Here is an 18459-nt window from a genome sequence, read left to right as displayed (position 1 = left end):
CAACAAAGATGAAAAATTTCACAGGTAAGAGGCTTTATTTTAGTTTTCTTGTTCACTTTCTTTCTCATTTCTCGATATTCTTTCCTATATAAATTTATTAAAAAATCAATACAGAATCCCCAAATCTCTAAGGACTAAAGATTAAAACAGATAAACTATAAAGAAATACACGTATCTAACAAGCATAATTACGTGTCCAGGCTAAGAAAAGTCAAACAAAAGTGCAGAAAATAGTTCATGAGCATTGATAAACACACCGAATTTAGGGACCGTGGAATACACTTCGGGGAAATCAATGGTCTCCAACAGCTTCTCAGCAGTGGGATTAGAACCATGGGAAGTGGGTCAACTGCTCTTGTCTCCATGGTGCATCTTCGATGCTTAATCCGAAATGTATCAATCATTTTCGATAGTCCATTCCCCACGTGTTTGCAAAAAGCTTAACAAACTTAAAAGAGTATTTCTAAATAGTCCTTACAGTATTTGCAATTTATTTAGGGGGATTGACAATGTAATTTTTTCGAAAGACTAAAGGATTTAACAACGATTAGTGGAGATTTTCAGTATTTTATTCAATACACAGCTCCGTCCCTAAAAAGCGTTGGAGCCCAACTTATGGTTGGGATTCCAACCAGCTCTTTGTAAAACAAATTTCTTTCTTTTTAAAAAAAAAGCCAATTGTTATCTCGGATCATTGAAAACCCTCGTTCAATGAGTCGGATACGGATCTAGTGGTATCTGCGTGGAACCGGACCCATTGGCGATCCCAAACGAAGCCCTCGTTCAAAAGAACCAGTCCAGAAACTTCTACCACCTCATTACTTAAAGGCGGCTCAGAAAAAAGAGGTTCCAAAACCGAAACCCTAATAAAATATCTTGCTCTGAAATCATCTTGTGTTGATGGCTACTTGGATTCTCCTGAGATCAGCTAGATCTGCTGTTAAATCTGCTAATATAGCTTCCAGATGCGTAAGTTTTTGTTTAATTGACCTCTAAGTTGTTCTATCACTTTTAATTTTCCAATTTTTGTTGAAAATGTTGATTTTGGCTCTGTGATTTTGTAACTCTTTTGTGATGTTTTACGCATTTTCTTTTCGGATTTTTCTTAGATGTAGAAATAATCATGACTTTGTTTGATTTAGGGATTTAGATCCAATGATTTGATAGCTTTGTTATGCTAAATGGAGGTTTTGTTGGGAATAGATTGTCAGATGCAAGGCATGACAGAGGTTTTTCATAATCGTAATATATGACAGATGATCATGTTTTTTTGTTATGCCAATATTATTAATATCTTATTTTCCTTATTATATTTTAGTTTTATGATGCTGTTTATTGTCGTTTTGAGATGCTAATTTTCAGTGAAAAATGGAGATGTTGGGTTGTTATGGTCTGATTTGGGGTTGAAAGTTGTAGGTGTTTGATGTTGGTTTGTCAAGTTCAATTGGAATAGATTTTCCTTTCTAATATTGCTAGATGCAACTGTTCTCGTTTGATTTAGGGTCGAATGTTGTAGGCATTTGTTTGATGGTTAGTGAACTTCCATTGGATGGATTTGCCTTTCTGATATCGTCAGATGCAATAGTAATTCCCTTTCACTTTGCAGCTGCCTGCAACTGGTGCAAAGGCTTGGACTGCTGCTATACCATTGAGTTGGAGATTGGGGAGTGTGGCCACAATATTCAGGTTTGTGTTTGGTTTGTATTGCGACGAATTATTAGTACCTTGTTTGTTGTCTCATTACTAAATGTTTGTTCATGTGCAGCTCAGGATACCCTGGTTGTAATCAAAAATGGCACTGAAAATTGCAAGGGAACGTGAAGCTGTGAAGGTAACTGATGATATCATCAATTCTGAGGATAAGCTCCTGCTCTGTTTTTGAGGTGGTTATCAATTAATGAACACCATTTCGATGTGGATGATAGAAAAGCTTTCAAAGAGAGATTTGAAATCTTCAAGAAAACCGCCGGTGTCCATAAACATAACCAAACCAAGTCTTCCTGCATTCTTGGATTAACCTATTTTTCAGATTTGACTCCAGATGAGTGTGTAAACTTGTCGTATAAGGTCTATCCAAAGAAAGAGGTCAAGAAAGAGGTCTATATCTAAATATTTAAGAAAACTAAGTCTTAGGAATCTAGTTCTATTATAGATTTATGATGCTGTTTTATGGATGCTAGTGGTCTAGTAGCAAGCTGTATTTTGTCTGTATTTTTGTTTTGAAGTCCAGTTTGGCATAGGACATTTCCTCAATTTCCATATATCCGTCATTCAGAAGGCAACCAGTGCAGCAGGTCAATACACGGATGGATTGCAGAAAACCTGAATCAAGCGCATTTAGATTACTTTCTATCTGGACTTGGTGTAACAGAACTGGTTGCATTCTTGTGTGTTCTACTGAAGAACTTCCAATGTAAAATCGGTGTCCAAGAAAAGGTAACTTTCTGCTAAGAAAAATGATATCTTGTGTCCAAGAAAAGGTAACTTTCTGCTAAGAAAAATGATATCTTGTGTCCGCAAAATCTACAGAAGCGACGTTAAACATCATACCATCATTTGCTTCACCGACCAACAAAAAAAAGTGTTTTCTTTTCTTCAGTCCAACAGCAAAGAAAAAAAACTTGGACAAAATTGCTTTCCTTGGCAGTTAAATCTTACCATCAAAGAAAGGCATATTGGATATGCCTAACTCAGAAACAAGGTATGCCTAACTCAGAAAATGATGGCAGTTAAATCTTACCATCATTTTCTGAGTTAGCAAAGGTATGCCCAGCGATTCCAACAATAATAAATGGGATGCCATGTTTCAACCTCACTACAAAGGAGTGTTGACTGGAAACAAGAGACTATTGCTTTATACCAAACGCGGAAAGGAGACTTGCTAACTCAACACGGCATTAGGCACCACTTTTACTCTCTGGAAACGGCTTCAAAATGAAGTTGATTCTTTACATTAAAAAAGAATTGTTTAGCTTGAAAGACATACCATTACCAATGTAAGTGTGTTTCTAAGACATGGTTTTCCATAATTTCCAACCCCGATTTCGTTAAGTTACATCTTCATTATACACTCAAAATCAACAAGTACTCTAGGTTCATGCTTAGTGTTTATGATAGAGAAAATTCAGGCAGTTCATATGTACAATATAACAAAAGATTTGTTATTTTCTACAAGTAAATTTTATGATAACGCTCTTGTAAGGGAGCATCACCCATTTAAATCTTTAAAGTTAGTTGGTATGGTTGGTTCTTGCAACTGTTTGGTCTGCCTGCAGCACCGGTACAGAATTCTTTAGTCTTTGGAATCCAGCCACTAAAGAGTATAAAAGGATACCCGATTCACCTTACTCACAATTACAAGTCTGCTACCAGCTAGCATATTTTTGTTATGATTACATGAACGAGGATTACAAGTTAGTTACAACTCTCTACTAAACCATTCTGGATCAAAAACAGCGAAATTAGAGACTGAGATTTTGATGGCAGAGATTTTGCAATGGTGGTATGCGAATCCTCGGAGCGAACTGGAAATTCTGTCCCCACCACACTTGTGAATAATGATTCGAAGGAGGAGGTGTCTCGTACGATAGTGACAATAATCTGCAAAGGCTCGACAGTGGTAGTGATACGATAGAGAAGTACAATTGTGTGATATAACCTTGATCCATATTTGTTGTTTGTTTTGCAGGTACCCTTGAAAGGGTATCAATCACAATTTGCGTATAATAATAGGGAAGTGGGGTGGATCATGGATGTACTGCTATCTTTCAAAAATTAAAGTGCCCTCTTTCCGAGCATAATTTACTTTAAATTTTTATAACATTTGTTCTTAATCTTTTTCAATTCTGTAGCTATGGCTAGACTCCTTGCAGGGTCGAAATACTCCGTAATTATTTTGGCTAGATTTTATTATTGTTATGGAGCTATATTTAGGTGACTAGTAAAGACGATAAATTAAAGAAAAAAAAATTTAACTATTTTTTTTTCTTTTGTCAATTTTAGTTTTTACCAAATTTAATTTATATGTAAAAATACTTAATTAATATATTTTGTGAAATTTAAACTGAAGTTGAAAATAAAAACGATATTAGCTACGGCCTATGAGGTCACGAGGGCTAGCTAGGAGTCTTGAATCTTGATGAGCTACCGACATAGTACTTGGCAAGGTGTCTAGTCAAATCTAATGTGGATTTTCTTATTAATTTAATTTTCACAATTATTAAATCATCAGATTTCTTTCTTCTCTAATTATCCCGAAGAAGCAAGCATAAACTTAGACTTCCCACCGGGTTAAGGAAAGGTGATGCATGAAAATCGTTCCAAATGTGTTTGATTCATTCTGGTTTATGAGCATCAAGTTTTGAAGATTCCAGTTCCGGAAGAGGTATATTTCTCAAAATCTACCACAATGAAATATAATTCCTCATGTTAATGGGAGGTGCGCATAACATGATTGAGATCTTCGGTCATGATTGGGAGGATTTGAATCAACATTATCTGATCCATCTGATTGACAGAGTTGGCCGGTTGGCATTTGAAGTGACAACTGACAAGTATTCATTTAAATTAGTCAGTGGCGCATTTGAAGTGACAACCCTACGCCCACGGCTTCTAGGCTTTCGGACTGTGGACCAATTTTTATACGCCTACGTTTTAATTTTGTGAACTTTAAAGAGACTGGTACGATAATTTCGGTGGTATTATCGAGTTTAACTTGAAATTGAGATAAACCTAATAACACCCTTACCATGCGCATGGTTCAGGTCGATATTGGGAACTAGCGCATTCCCTATGCCATTTATGTCAGTCTGTTTATCAGAAAGCTTTCAATGTACGTGTTGGTGTTTTATTCTGGTAGTCGAGAAATCACGTTAAACAAGGAAAACGCGTGGAGTAATGGCGGCGACAATCATTGGAACAGGTGCACACCTCTTGAAAGTTGAAATTGTGACAGAGAAAGAGCCATACATGCCAAAGGATTTGACAGCAGTAGTTGGGAGTCGTGTGCTAAAATTGACGTACACCTCTCTCAAAAGCATTAGAATAATTTTTTTGTTTACGTATTAAAGATGATAAATAATAATGGAGTTCAGTGCTGTTGCTGTAACCTCTAGGTCGTTGTTTACCAGCACAAACAAGTCAAGGATTTTGCAGCAGATTTTGTAGTATCGATGTAGAAAGATAATAATAATAATTATGCAACTGATCTTCAGAGATTTCTATACTCCTGAATTTGCATGTAAATTCCACTGTTTTATCGCAGATGTTTAGTGGAAGGACAGCTACAGATACTGGGATCGCTAGTCTTATCGCAGATGCTTGAAACAACGACCTATGAAGAAGTGGACAGTGGTTCTCTTAACGACCTAAATGTTTTTTAAGCTTAGCATACCACTGCAGCACTACGATTAGTTGCTCATCAGGAAGATCTCTAGTGCGAAATCAACAACAAACCAAATAAAGATCCGAGGATAAGTTAAACAGACAGCTCATTCTTACATTTAACACATTGTACAAATCTTGATTCGGATAAGTAACACAAGTTGCAACATTGCAAGTAAGGTTCATAGTTCACGAACAAATAAAGCTGCGATAAAGGGAAACCAAGCAACTTTATGCCCAAGTACTATGGTAAATACCACACTGAGACCATCATGGCAGCAATAGTTTGAGTTGAATTCTCCTTACATTAACGGCATTGTCCCGCTAACTGAAGTGCCCGCACCTAAGATAACCCAGAATTAAGATAAACAGCATCAAGGAACAACAGTAGCTAGTCTTGTGTGGTCGGATCTTTTTGTGTTTCTCTTAAAAATCAAATTGGAACTATTATCATTATACTGAGGAGGGGATGTTACCTTCTGTTTCTCATCGATAAGTTTCTCTTTATCACTTCCATTTTGCGCCTCACATTCCTCCAACTCTTCTCTGCATCTTGAGCTCTTCCTTTTGATCCTGTCGAGTCAAGCAATAAATTAGCAATCACGACTACCAGAATTTTTGCATTATAATAATTCATACAATATTAATGAGTTTATGCATGTATTAGATAGCTCATCAACTTATATCAAGAGATTAAACTTATGCGGATCTATCTAAACATATGAACAGCTTCCATATCAACGTTTTTGTCGTGCCTACTTTCATATCTGAAAAACAATATATGGTTATTTTTTCTCTCTTCAAAAGAGATTGCATCGCTATGCTTTAGATCCCGTGTCCTCCCTAAATGCTCTGGTTCAGAAACATCTGGAGATGGCAACCAGCACTTTCCATTTTCGATTGATTTTTTAAAGATTCCACTCTATCAAACCTGTTAAGGCAATTTTATGCTTCAAGTTCTAAGCAAATATGAAAGTTTGATAAAATGATTGAATCGCTTAGTAATCCTTTCGTCTTTCGTTTCTGAAAGGTTGGTTGGGGAACGTGAAGACACAACTTTAGTTGATGATCAACGACTCCAAATGCGAAATTACTGCAAAAGAAAAAAATACAATTAGATACATAAATAATAATATTACATCATGCTTCAGGAAAAAAAAATTACATCGGAAAATAATCAAGATAAAGGAAGTGTTTGAGCTTCTTGAAGAGAAATTTTAATCATCCTTACCTTTTATTAAGAGCTTCTTTGATAACAAATCTATTTCTTCTTTCTCAGTGCCACACCTTTCCATCCTACAGAGCCTTTTTTAGCCAGTGCCCTCTTCAATATAAAATGTAAAAATTGGTATTTCATCTCAGAGCAGCCAATGTTAGTGAGAGTTCTTAAACTTGTTTCTGAATATCAGCTACTCACTTGCTTCTTGAATTCTTTTCTGAGGACTGCATTAAGCTCTCAATATATCCAAAACTCATAGTTGTCAATGGGATTCTGCTAAAACGTAAACCAAACAAGAAGAAATTAGAAGATATAAAACTGACATCCTAAATTATAACAGAGAAAAGAAGTTCAAGGTTTCATATTTCTTCAGATGCAATGGACATTTTTGCACTGCAAACACATATATGAATTGTATCACCGAAACATTGGGATTTGGTTACCTGATTAAATGTTCAGAACACCATTAATGAAGATTATATTCTTTCGAACAAATTTGCATTGCACTCTAACATAAATTTCTTTCAAAGATTATATTTTTTTCGAACAAATTTGCATTGCACTCTAACAGAAATTTCTTTCAAAGAAACATGAATGTACAAAGGGCAATTTTCCAAAGGGCTCATCCCAACACCCATGAAAAATAATTACAGATAGTTTAAGAGTTAAGCAAAACAAGAAGTTGATTAAAGCATACAAACAAGTTGTTCAAAGTAATTACAATAAACAATACTAATGATTACTGTGATTGATGTAATCTAAAAACAAAACGTGCTTGAGTAGCTAAACTCCAGACGCATTATCTCATGGCACAAACTAACACTAGACATACTAGTACCAGGTCAGATGTTTGCTCGCAAGCCCACAAATTCCATGAGAAAGCTAAAGTCTTCCAATAGGACAAAGATATCGAGGTATGGTGGAAGGACTACTCTAGACTCTAGAGGCTACATGTTACCAAGTGAAGTTTGGACTTATTCTAAATACTAAATCATTGAAGAAATATAAGCTTAACCACTTTAAGAGGCAGAAAAAGCTTTGACAATGATGCCTCTGTACGAAATAAAATGACTCAATACAACTTTGATACAAGAAAACTAGGATTGGAGGATTGAAAGCTGCTAAAGATTTTCATAAATCAACTCTAAGATTTAATATATGATATTATTTTTACTGATGTACTTCTAAGGGATATAGGAAACTAGATGATTGCAGAGTAGAACTTGGCTTGCAATTATGTCTGGATAAATCATTTAATCTATACTCCGAAGCAAAACTTTGAATTTAAGTATCAGCATTACCTCTATGAAACCATTTAAGCAAATGCGACAACAATTCATGTTATCGTGATCCTTTGAAAATCATTTGCCCATGTACACATTTTCGGCTTCTGATCTTCCTACCATCTGACCATTGACGGCGTGCAACAGGACTAAATAATCTCCCGTGGTAGTATTGACTGCACATCACCCATATCTTTTCTTTCAACAAATTTCTTCACTTGAACAAGAATCTCCCCAAAACCTCTTAATGCTTTCTTTGCCTGTAATACGAAAAACACGGTCATTCAACTGGATATAGGTAAGTACTAATGATAGGAACAAAGAAGCCCTCTTTCTTGTGCAAAACCGTGCAGTTGAGACTTGAAAGGAACCCCGGTTCTGAAAGACCATAGATTTTGAAATAAGCATATAAGAAAGTAAGAAACTGCATAGAAAATTTAGTTACTGACCAAAAGAAAAATGAAGGCTTGTACCCTATTTCGTTTCTAGATCATGATATGGCAAATGCACATTTCTAATATAAATGTGAATATTCCCTGCAATTCACAACAATATATAAGGAACATGTGTTTGTTTCTATTTCACCTTCCATTCAAAAGTTTTCAATAAAATTGAAATTCACTTAAACGCTCAACCTTATAGTGTTTCAGTTACAAAAAGATACCTCTGTCTACCAATACACTGCTAGCCAATACTCCTTTCTATGGAATGCACTTGTGCCCCTTGATTTTGCCTCAACAAAAGCCGCCTTCGCTTGACGAATCATTTGTCAATAATGGATATTAATACAATAAATTCACTTCAAAAGTTTCTATGAACTACACATTTATGATAGTGAGCAACAAAAACAAGTATAAAATGGTATGGCATGATACTACAAACCTAATGCGATCCAGAACTTCTAGTAATTTGATTTACAGTATGCCAGTGAAAAGATAGTGAGCTTATTGTCTTAAGACACTATTCAAAACCTCAAAATAAATATACATATTGTATTTACCTTATTGTCAAACTCCTTAGAATTTGCATGCTTCAATTATTCCATTTACTCTCCACTCAACATATGATGGAAAAGGAGAAGTCACAGGAAAAAGAATTTCAACACCTCGGTGATTATCTTTATAAGCTGAGACTTCAATTGGCTTTAGTCCGTGCTGACAAAAAAGGGTTGACTTTCAAAACCCAGACTACCATAGTGAGACCAACGAATCATCTCATAGTGCCGCTTCTTTTCATATCACGAAAGCACAAAAAAATCAAAAATTGCGCCTTTTTAGCACAAGGACGAAGTATTCAAGGCAATCCTTTTGATCACTCGACTCAAAGTGGCCCTTGGAGCTTTATAAAATCTAAAGAGACGCTCATTCCATACACAAAATGATGTCCGATAAATGAACAGAGACCGAAAGTATAACTAGCTTACTATATTTGTAACATATGGATCTGCACCAGCCTGATGATTTTTACTACCCCCATTACAGCTGCTAGTGGCAGAGCTCTTGTTCCATCTGATCCACCATTTGGATCAGCACATTCCTACACAGACGAAAAAATGTAGAGGGATTATTTACAAACCCAAAAATGGTATAATAAACATATGACGAAAACCCCATCACCACTTGTACAAACTCCCTAAAGGCCGGATGAAAAGAAATGGAACCAAGAAAAACATGGAAAGTTCCCTAATATACATCTGAAATCAAGAAAAATACACTAACTGTAAATATAGCAAAAAGTAATAGTTTGAATCATACAAACTAGTCTTAACAGATTTAATGAATCCAACAAGAATGTAGTTTGAAAATACACTAACTGTAAATATAGCAAAATGTAATAGTTAGAAAATATTTCTACCTTCAGTAATGCTTCCGCGCATTGCCAAGATTGGACATATATAGATGAATGAAGTGGAGTAAATGTATCATACAAGACTAGATTTGGCTGCAAAGATAAACAGAAGGTAGATTCAGTGATCCCCCTTGACTATAGAATAACCGAAGGAGACACTGTGGAAGTAGAAGGAAAGATTCTATGTTCTTGTCATTTTCACATAACAACCATGTACATAGAGAGGAGGTGTATTATGAACACACTATCATCCCAACAAGTATGCTGAAGGGCAAAGACTTATAAACCAACATTAGGCAGAGATTCAACTCAACAACTATAGAAGATGTAAGCTTTTAGTTCGAATTCACGATTAGAGATAAGCAGATGTCATGATCAAGCAGACCGCATCCAATCAGGATAATATCTAGCTTACGATTATGGGTTCATTTAAATCTTCGTTAATCAGAATGCCACGCCTATTCATGAAGAGAAGGTAAATGCTACTCACATTGGCACCATGATCCAGAAGAACTTTAACAATATCATATTTGCTAGCAACGGCAGCATATTGTAGCGGTGAGCCATTACCATTCGAAACATCCACATTAATACCTTTTGGAAGTAACAAAGGTATGATATCGTTATGCCCTGCAACACGAAAAAAACACCAGGGCCTTATTTAGGCTACTCTAAGATGTCTGGATAACACATTGGAACCAAAATAGTTCATTAACCCATGTTGTCATGGCTTCATCATCATCTAATATCCAATCCAAAAACACCCACACCATTTTCAGTACAATTAGACAGAAACCGAAAAAGAGAACCACACAAAAGAAAACAAATATTGTTGGAGATCATGTAACTTGGTGTGGCAATAGGCATTCAGAAAACCCTTAAACATGTCCAATACATCAATACAAAAACAACAATTTCCAATTCCAAACCCTAACACAGAAATAGACGGAAAAAAACAAATCCAATCACGCAGTTTACAAGCGAGAACACTCAACACCAAAGAATCATCGAATCACAAGAATTCCCCCAAAATTACTAAATACCTCAATTACTTTCCACATCCACATAAGTTTCATCTCCTCAATCAAGTACTTAAGAACATCGAACTATCCCTCCAGCAGCAGCCAAATGAATAGCACTTCCACCTATTCCATATCCATTATCCAAGTAGATGAGTAACTGCTGCTGCAGATCATGATCCAAAATAAAACAACATCAACATGAGCAGCACTAAGTAAGATCTTAGCAGTAAACAAAGAAGAAGAAGCGAAGGAAGTGAAAACTTTCAGCCAAAAAGGCGCGCCTAAGGGTTTGAGAGTTAATTCAGTGAAGCGGAGCGGTTGGGACTCGGGAGTTGTGCCTGTTTGTGTAGAGTGTACCACGGCAAATAAGGAGTAATATTTTTACCACATTTTTATCTACGCCAAGCAGTGTCACTATTCACCATTTACACATCATTGGTTGTTGATATACTTGTAAAAAAGGAAATTACTTTTTTACATGTTATTTAATAAAAAAAATTGATAAATGAAAAAGTTATAAAATTTAATTATGAAATGTTGGTTTGTATTTATCGGTGGTTTGTTTTTATGATGCTAGATAAAAAATGTTTTAGCAGACGCAATAACTTTTCCCCCTAATAAATGTTAGTTTGTAAGGCCTATTCCTATGCATATGCCAAAAAAAAGCAAAGATGTCTTCAAGTTTTGGATGTTAACCAAGTCAAAACCGCAGCTAAGAGGAAGAAGATGAACAAGATGAAGGCAAAGAAAGTTCAAGTTCAAGGCAAAACAAATTTGAAGCCAAATAAGAAGATAAACAAATGTGATTCCGTTCATGAGCGCATTGATTGGAAGTTTGGTGAAATGAAGAAGATGAACAAGATGAAGAACATTTTCCCAAATTTTTATTTTTAGAGTCTTTCCAATTATTGTCTAGTTTTATGTCTTGTAAAATGACTATTTTAATATTGAAGTTTTAAATTTTGTGAAGTTTAAATAAAATTTAAAATTTGACGAATATTTTTGAAAATTAATATTAATTATATTCTTAAATATTAAAACTATTACAAATATTAAAACTTAAACAAAATAGCAAATTAATTAAAACTTAAACAAATATTAATGGTGGATAATTGAGAAATTACAACATCTTAAAATCTTAAAATGGAAACAACTTAAAATAGTTGGGCGAACATCTTAAAATCTCGAAACAATTTTCAAAATGGAATTTTTCCCCGTAGATGCGACGATATTCCACATGACACCTTTCCTGAAATTCCATCAAGGTTTCACCACTTCTCAAGGTTGGACCTTCTCGTTGAAGTATAGCAACATAACAACTAACTTCCTGCTAATTATACCGAAGCGGTTAATCAAATCTGAAAGACTACCACCGCGTAGGTTCATTGTTTGTTCTTGAAATCTAACATAAATCCTTTCCCACAATAGTTGGTGATGAAATGCTGGATCCATTGTAAAATCAATATAATTCCTGCAAATACATTCATCTTCCGCATTTTTGAATTTTAGGTTTCGCCTCATTTGACGTTCCTAATTTGACTTCTCCTAGTTTCTACGATTGCACGATTATCGGCTCTTCAATTTTGGATAGTACATTGGTTTGCCATACACTCAGCCAGATTCATATTATCAGCCATGCTCTCTAAGGAATTGGATGAGTGATGGAAAAAATTGGAGATTGAGAAATTCTAGAGAGAGATTGAAAAAATCTTGAGAGATTAAGAAATTCTGGTGTGAGTTGAAATGAGATTAAAATTAGGTATTTATAGAGGGGGAAATACTAACTGTTGGATGAAGATCTGTTTAACGATTTTCTAATCATCGAGCGACAGTTTGACTAGCGACAACGATGGAATGACCATCGAGCGATGGAGTTTCTGTTGCTCGGTTGCTTGACCATTGTGTCAGTTACCAGACCCTGTATTGTGCGATTTGTTTCGTAAACTCTTTCTCAAGTTCCTTATTTCTTTTCTCTGCTTCATCTGCCCGCCTAAGAGCTTCGCCCAACTCTGCATTATAAATTCAATGCTAGACGAGCTACGTTTTTCATACCCATGACCAAGACCCTTGACATAACTGGATCTTACACCTAGCACTTCCTCACATATTTGAGCATCGGTCAATGGTGTTGAACCTTCGGAGTAGGCGCAGCTCGGAGTTCAAGCATTTTACCCTACACAATAATTAACAATAAATAACAGAACATGAGCTAAAACTAAATAATAGCTATCTGATAAAAAATTTCAAAGAAAATCACAACAAAAATCCTTGTATTACATAGTTCTCCTCAGCCGTATGACAGGACCAAACATCATTTTTGCAATGGGTTAACTTGTCGAATTCAATTTGGTCAACAACTTCACCTGTTTCTAGATCATACTAAAGGTTTCCCCAAAAAGAATTAGATTCAGTATTAACCATAAATTTATAAAAGAGTAACAGAGAAGACACAAGTACCATTTCTTCTCTATAGCGCGCAAAAGGTTTTAACCCCGTACAATGAACGGTTGTATTCGCTTCTCGACTTTGTTTACCTTGAGTGTTACTTGTCTGCATTCAAATCCAAACAAGACAGTTACATACAGATCACTACTACACATAGATGTTATAAATATTAAGCACCACCAATATGACTACCATGCACAAATAAATCTTATAAATACAACAAGGATTGAACACCAATATTACCTGAAACTTATCAGACTCAAACTAAGTACAAAGTTTCTCCCAATCCTCCTGCTTGACCTTATGATCCGGGTTTTCTCGATTTGTTCCATCTTTCTTGTACTGCAGGTAATGTTTGTGAAGTATACATCTAAACTGTTTGTAATCATTTGCTAGTACTGTGTTGACCGCCTTATGAATGTGTACTATATACAGATCAATAGTGAATTTTTCCTAAGTTCACAATCACCAAACAAAGTTCTGTTAGCACCAGTAACAATCATCAATAATGAATTAATAAAGCTATAGTCTGTGCAAGAAGAATAGAATAGTAGGGACACTAAAATGATTAAACAAAAGTATATGATTACCAATATGAGATCATAAAATTTCTTCAGATCTGGTTTTTTAATTGACTTTCATTTGGAGCAAGTCGACCACGGTGCAAACTTTTTGACGATGATGCCTATTTCAGTCCAGAACTCGGTGGCCCAATCCCCAGTTGGAATATTTTGACCTAGTTCGATCATTATTGTAGGTTTTTTCTGGTATTTCCTTATGTGATCATTAAGCTTTGCATTAAGAGCATCTCCTCTTCCTTGTTTATGAATCTTTGGAAGATCTATATTTTTCAAGAGATATGAGAGTTAAACTAAAAAAAAAGATAATATTGCGTTTTCAAATAATGAACATAATAATTCCAAAAAAAATATATATTTGTAGGTATGTGATTAACTCAATTACCAGTGCGTGACAACTGAGAGGCTTCCTGTGATGTGCGAGGGGGTCTAACTCCACCCGGTGCCATTATCCCTTGATTAAAATTGGTAGTACTCCTGAAAATGAAACACAAAAGTATATGATCAACAAACTAAAAGGAAAATAAACCGGAAGCATTAAGGTTAACAAGAAAGAACAGTAGACACTCAAAAACCAAATTAATAAAAGAACAAAAGATAACAAAAGAGAAAACCAGAGAATAAAAATCAAAAATTGAAGGAATAAGTTTAAAGAAAAACTTTGATAAATCACCACAAGATGTTTTTTCTCAAATTTTCAGCACAAAAAAGAAGTAATCAATAATCTTTCTAAATACCAGTTTGAGTCCCTGATCAGAAACCCAAAACAGATCTCTGTTTTAGTAGGAGAGATTAGGGATACTGATAATTAGGATGAGAGATTAGGAATACTGATTTGTAATTATAATTGCTTTCTTCTGCTCTGGGAAATGGAAGGTTGTATTATACTGCCATGAAAGTCCTCGAATTGGAAGCTACTTTCTCTTACAAAGCAAGTCATTAGTGACCTTACCTACTATTGGATTTGAACCAATGATTCTTGTCGTATGAAAGTAATACTCTAACCGCTGAGTCAAGTAGGTCCTTACTATAACAAGTAAGCGAGTCAACAACCTTATGAGCCAAGTCAAAGAAAAGAGACCTATGAGAGCCACAGAGCGCTAATAAAGAGAAAGCGTTCTCACTAGACGAAATGAAGCAGCCGCGTTGTCGGTCGATTGAAGAATCTCATTAATTAATTGAAGATCAAAATCAAAGGTTAAGACGGTTACCTCTTTCAAGTTCATATTTAGGGTTTTGTACTTGAGTTTTTTTTTGTTATACATGAAAAGAGGTTTTGTTTCAGTAAAAAAGGGAAACGTGGTCAGTTATCCCGAGATTATGGCCACAATCTAGAATAAATGAAAATTTTGGCGGACTTTTTGAAATATCATGAAAATTTTGGCGGAATATCTTTTTTCTTTTGGCGGACTAGTAATAGACTTTTTCCACGATTAAAAGGATTTTATGCCCAATAATCAGTAAGTAAAAGTAAAATCATTAAATGCAATCTACATATATTTCCAGTATATACAATTTAAATATAGCCAAATATTAAGTTCACATCTAACAAAGTACTGTAGGAGGGCACCTCTTTGACCTAAAAAATTCATCTAATCTTTACTAATTAGCACTTTTGGGGGAAAAAATCAACCTAATAATTTTCAGAATATGAAATCAAGTACCCGAACTTTTAAAAATCTTGGGACTTGGGTGGGGGGGAATCCCACAATTAACTGAAACAACATTAGATACAATAATAAGATGTAGTCCATGGTTTTTTCGAACTCCATCACATAAGCAATCACTTCCATTACCTATTTGTGCAGAAAAACCATCAAAATTTCATATCTCTAGCACTTATTTTTAACTGTTTAAACAAAGGTTTTCTAGCAGATTAACTCCCAAAAAGATGGAACAAAAATTCCATATCACTACATGACACATTATCATCTCCACAATCTCTTGTTCGATCAAGGATACACGCTGCAATCATGTTCAGTACCACTGTCAATGCACTCTTTGTCACGTATGGGAAAATCATGTACACTAATGTGTTATAGAAGTTCAAAAAATGATGTAAAGCCTTATTAGTATAAAAATAGAAGGGAAGAAACACATCAAAACTTCTTCATTTGTTTAACAATGAGATCATGGTTGTGTTTTTTCACAACATTGGAATTTTTCCAGCATGAGTGAGATGATTACTCAACCTAGGCATGAATTTATATTGATATATGCATGTGAAGAAGATATTAAGTTAAGAATGACTAAGAGAATGAGTAAAACCTTTCCACCAGGCATAATATTAGCAAGATTTCTAAACTTGTCAATGATTGGAAGTACGGTTGTATCGGGTTTTGGTCTGCTTCCCTTTACCATTTAGTTTACCCGAAACATCAAAATCAATGCATGAAGCCAAATAAGTATCAAAGGCATTGGCTAGAGAAGCCACAACATAATAGAAAGGTAACACCGAGTAATTGTTAAAATCTTCAGATAAAAAAAAATACAAGATTTTCCTTTGTACCATTTCTTCCGTCTTTCATTAGAAGATCAGTTAGTGGACTCTTCAACATTCGATCTCCGAAGGAAGATGCTAACACTTTACCAGGTGCAATTCCAATTTCATATCCAGTTATGTCCTGAAGTCTGGAATTAAATGGAGCACTATTAACCAGAGGATATTACACAAGCAAGGAAGTACCAGAAGAAGAGCAAAAACATTACTGGAAATGCCAAACTCTCTGACCAATCTGTCAATCCTGAACAAATCCACACTTAGATGTACCAAAATATGTGCCCCTTGTCCATACGGGAAGAAACAAAACAGAAAAAAACGTGGTTCATCTTTTGTAGCTTGAAGAGGGACATCAAATACAAATGTTCAAGTTCAACATATCACCTTATGACCCATATGAAATTGACAAGGCCCTTTTTTTAAGTCTATACCTTTCTCATCAATTGATTGTTTCTTAGATGATATTCACATTACAGATTTAAATGTCAAGTTGGAGTCAAACCTAATCCCAAGAGTCTATTTGCATTCATAACCCAAATTTGCGTAGCTCTGTTCACTAGAAAGAAACTACAGGGAAACTGAAATAGTAAAGAGACCTAAAAAAATATGTCCCCACAAGACGATCTCGATTTGTCTTTCAGTGCTACTGAAAATTAGTACCTTCAGAACCAAGGCAATCACATAAAATTACAAAAAGATATACTAACCCTGAACCATCTTTATCAAAGCCTCGATATCTAATAAATTAGATGCCAAAAATACTTTTCCTTGTCATTACTTTGGAAATTATCGCATGTTCTGGTCTTAACCCTTCAACAATAACTCTAGTTGCAAATTGTTTATATTTTAATGTACATTATATACTTTGATGGATGTTGGCATTTTTTAAATATCATAAACTCATTTTTAATGTTGCAGGGAAGTGGGATCCGTAGTCAAATTATCTCTGTGTACATATTCTGCTAGTTAGACAAATTATTTATATCTTAGATCAATCAAAGTCTACATGCTTTTCTTCCTTGAATGATGAACCAAATACTTTATGATTTTGTGTCTCATGTGCTAGTACGTAACATGTAGAAAATAAAGAATGCTTAACTTTTATGTGTAGAGCTTGGAAATTCTGAATGTTACATGAATAAGCCAAAATCTATGAAGTTTGACTTGTTTTTATCAGCACCATCTTATTGGCTCATAGAAGTTTAGAACACATAAGATGTGTATTTTGAATGTTACTTGATGGCAGTCAAGTTGTTTAGGAAGGTTCTTTAATCTTACTCATATTTTTTTGACTTTCAAGTTGTACATTCATCTATTTCTATGGATGACCACCCAGGTCAGGGAAGTTAGCTTGGGTGTGATTTTGTTGAGTATAATTACAATGGTTGGCTAGTAGCACACCGCAGGAACGTATTCATCGCTCCGAAGAGTTTGTCGCAGAAATGATTATTTTGAGTTTGTCTATTGTATTAGTTTGTCTCTCATAATCAGGATCTCCACACTTATTTTGTTAATATATCAGGGGTGAGTGGAGTTCACTTGCGTGGGAATTCTAACATGGTTAACATATATTTTTCAAGTATTTTGTCCTATATCTCTTGTTAAATTTTTCTGGCGCTTCTTTTCGGGACATTTAATTCTTGGTTTGGATCAAGTATAAATCGTTCTTATTTTCATTTCTTATTTCCCGTATTAAAGTATTGAGTCTAATTATTTTGTTGTTCCAGGAATTTAACGGCTAAAATATGGATAAGAGTTGGATGCAAGGAAAACCTAGGTTGTATCCTGATTATAAAAGAGGTCTCCAAGAATTTATCAAGATTGTTCGCGATCACACAGATAGCATGGGAAGGACTCGTTGCAAGTGTGCCCGATAAAAAAATGGGCATTTGGAGCCAATCCAGAAGGTTAAAGAACACTTGCAAGATTTTGGCATATACAAGAATTACACTCTATGGGTACACCATGGTGAAGATTATGAAATTGTCTCTGACGACGACGATGTGGATGAGGAAGAAATACAAGGCGGTACATCTAATGGGGTTAGTGAACTTCTTGAAGATGTGTGTAACAGAGCAACCAACAATGAATATTCAGGTACACAAGACAGTTGTGAAAACATATCTATGTTTGATAGTCTCTTGAAGGATACCTTCCAGTCGTTGTATCCTAATTGCAAGAA

The 18459-nt window shown here is 35.1% G+C and overlaps 2 long non-coding RNA genes across 3 annotated transcripts; one reads left to right on the top strand and one right to left on the bottom strand.

The window, feature by feature from the left end:
• The first annotated feature begins 818 nt into the window (after nt 1-818).
• Nucleotides 819-1787, top strand: LOC113343090. The gene is made up of 3 exons (XR_003357025.1): nt 819-969; nt 1607-1686; nt 1766-1787. It is a non-coding gene; the product is annotated as an uncharacterized LOC113343090 (long non-coding RNA).
• Nucleotides 1788-5476: 3689 nt separating this feature from the next.
• Nucleotides 5477-11063, bottom strand: LOC113343097. Of its 2 annotated transcripts, XR_003357034.1 has the most exons (12): nt 10776-11063; nt 10223-10362; nt 9739-9825; nt 9308-9420; nt 8885-9038; nt 8549-8632; nt 8334-8420; nt 7903-8144; nt 6800-6874; nt 6614-6706; nt 5859-6475; nt 5477-5725 (listed from the first exon to the last, which is right to left on the bottom strand). It is a non-coding gene; the product is annotated as an uncharacterized LOC113343097 (long non-coding RNA). The 2 variants fall into 2 exon arrangements; XR_003357036.1 differs by lacking the exon at nt 8885-9038.
• Nucleotides 11064-18459: the final 7396 nt, after the last annotated feature.

Source organism: Papaver somniferum, unplaced genomic scaffold (genome assembly GCF_003573695.1).
Source record: "Papaver somniferum cultivar HN1 unplaced genomic scaffold, ASM357369v1 unplaced-scaffold_54, whole genome shotgun sequence".
In the NCBI taxonomy this organism is placed as follows: Eukaryota; Viridiplantae; Streptophyta; class Magnoliopsida; order Ranunculales; family Papaveraceae; genus Papaver; species Papaver somniferum.
The sequence above is the reverse complement of the archived record's forward strand: the minus strand, read 5'-3'. Positions and strand labels throughout refer to the sequence as shown.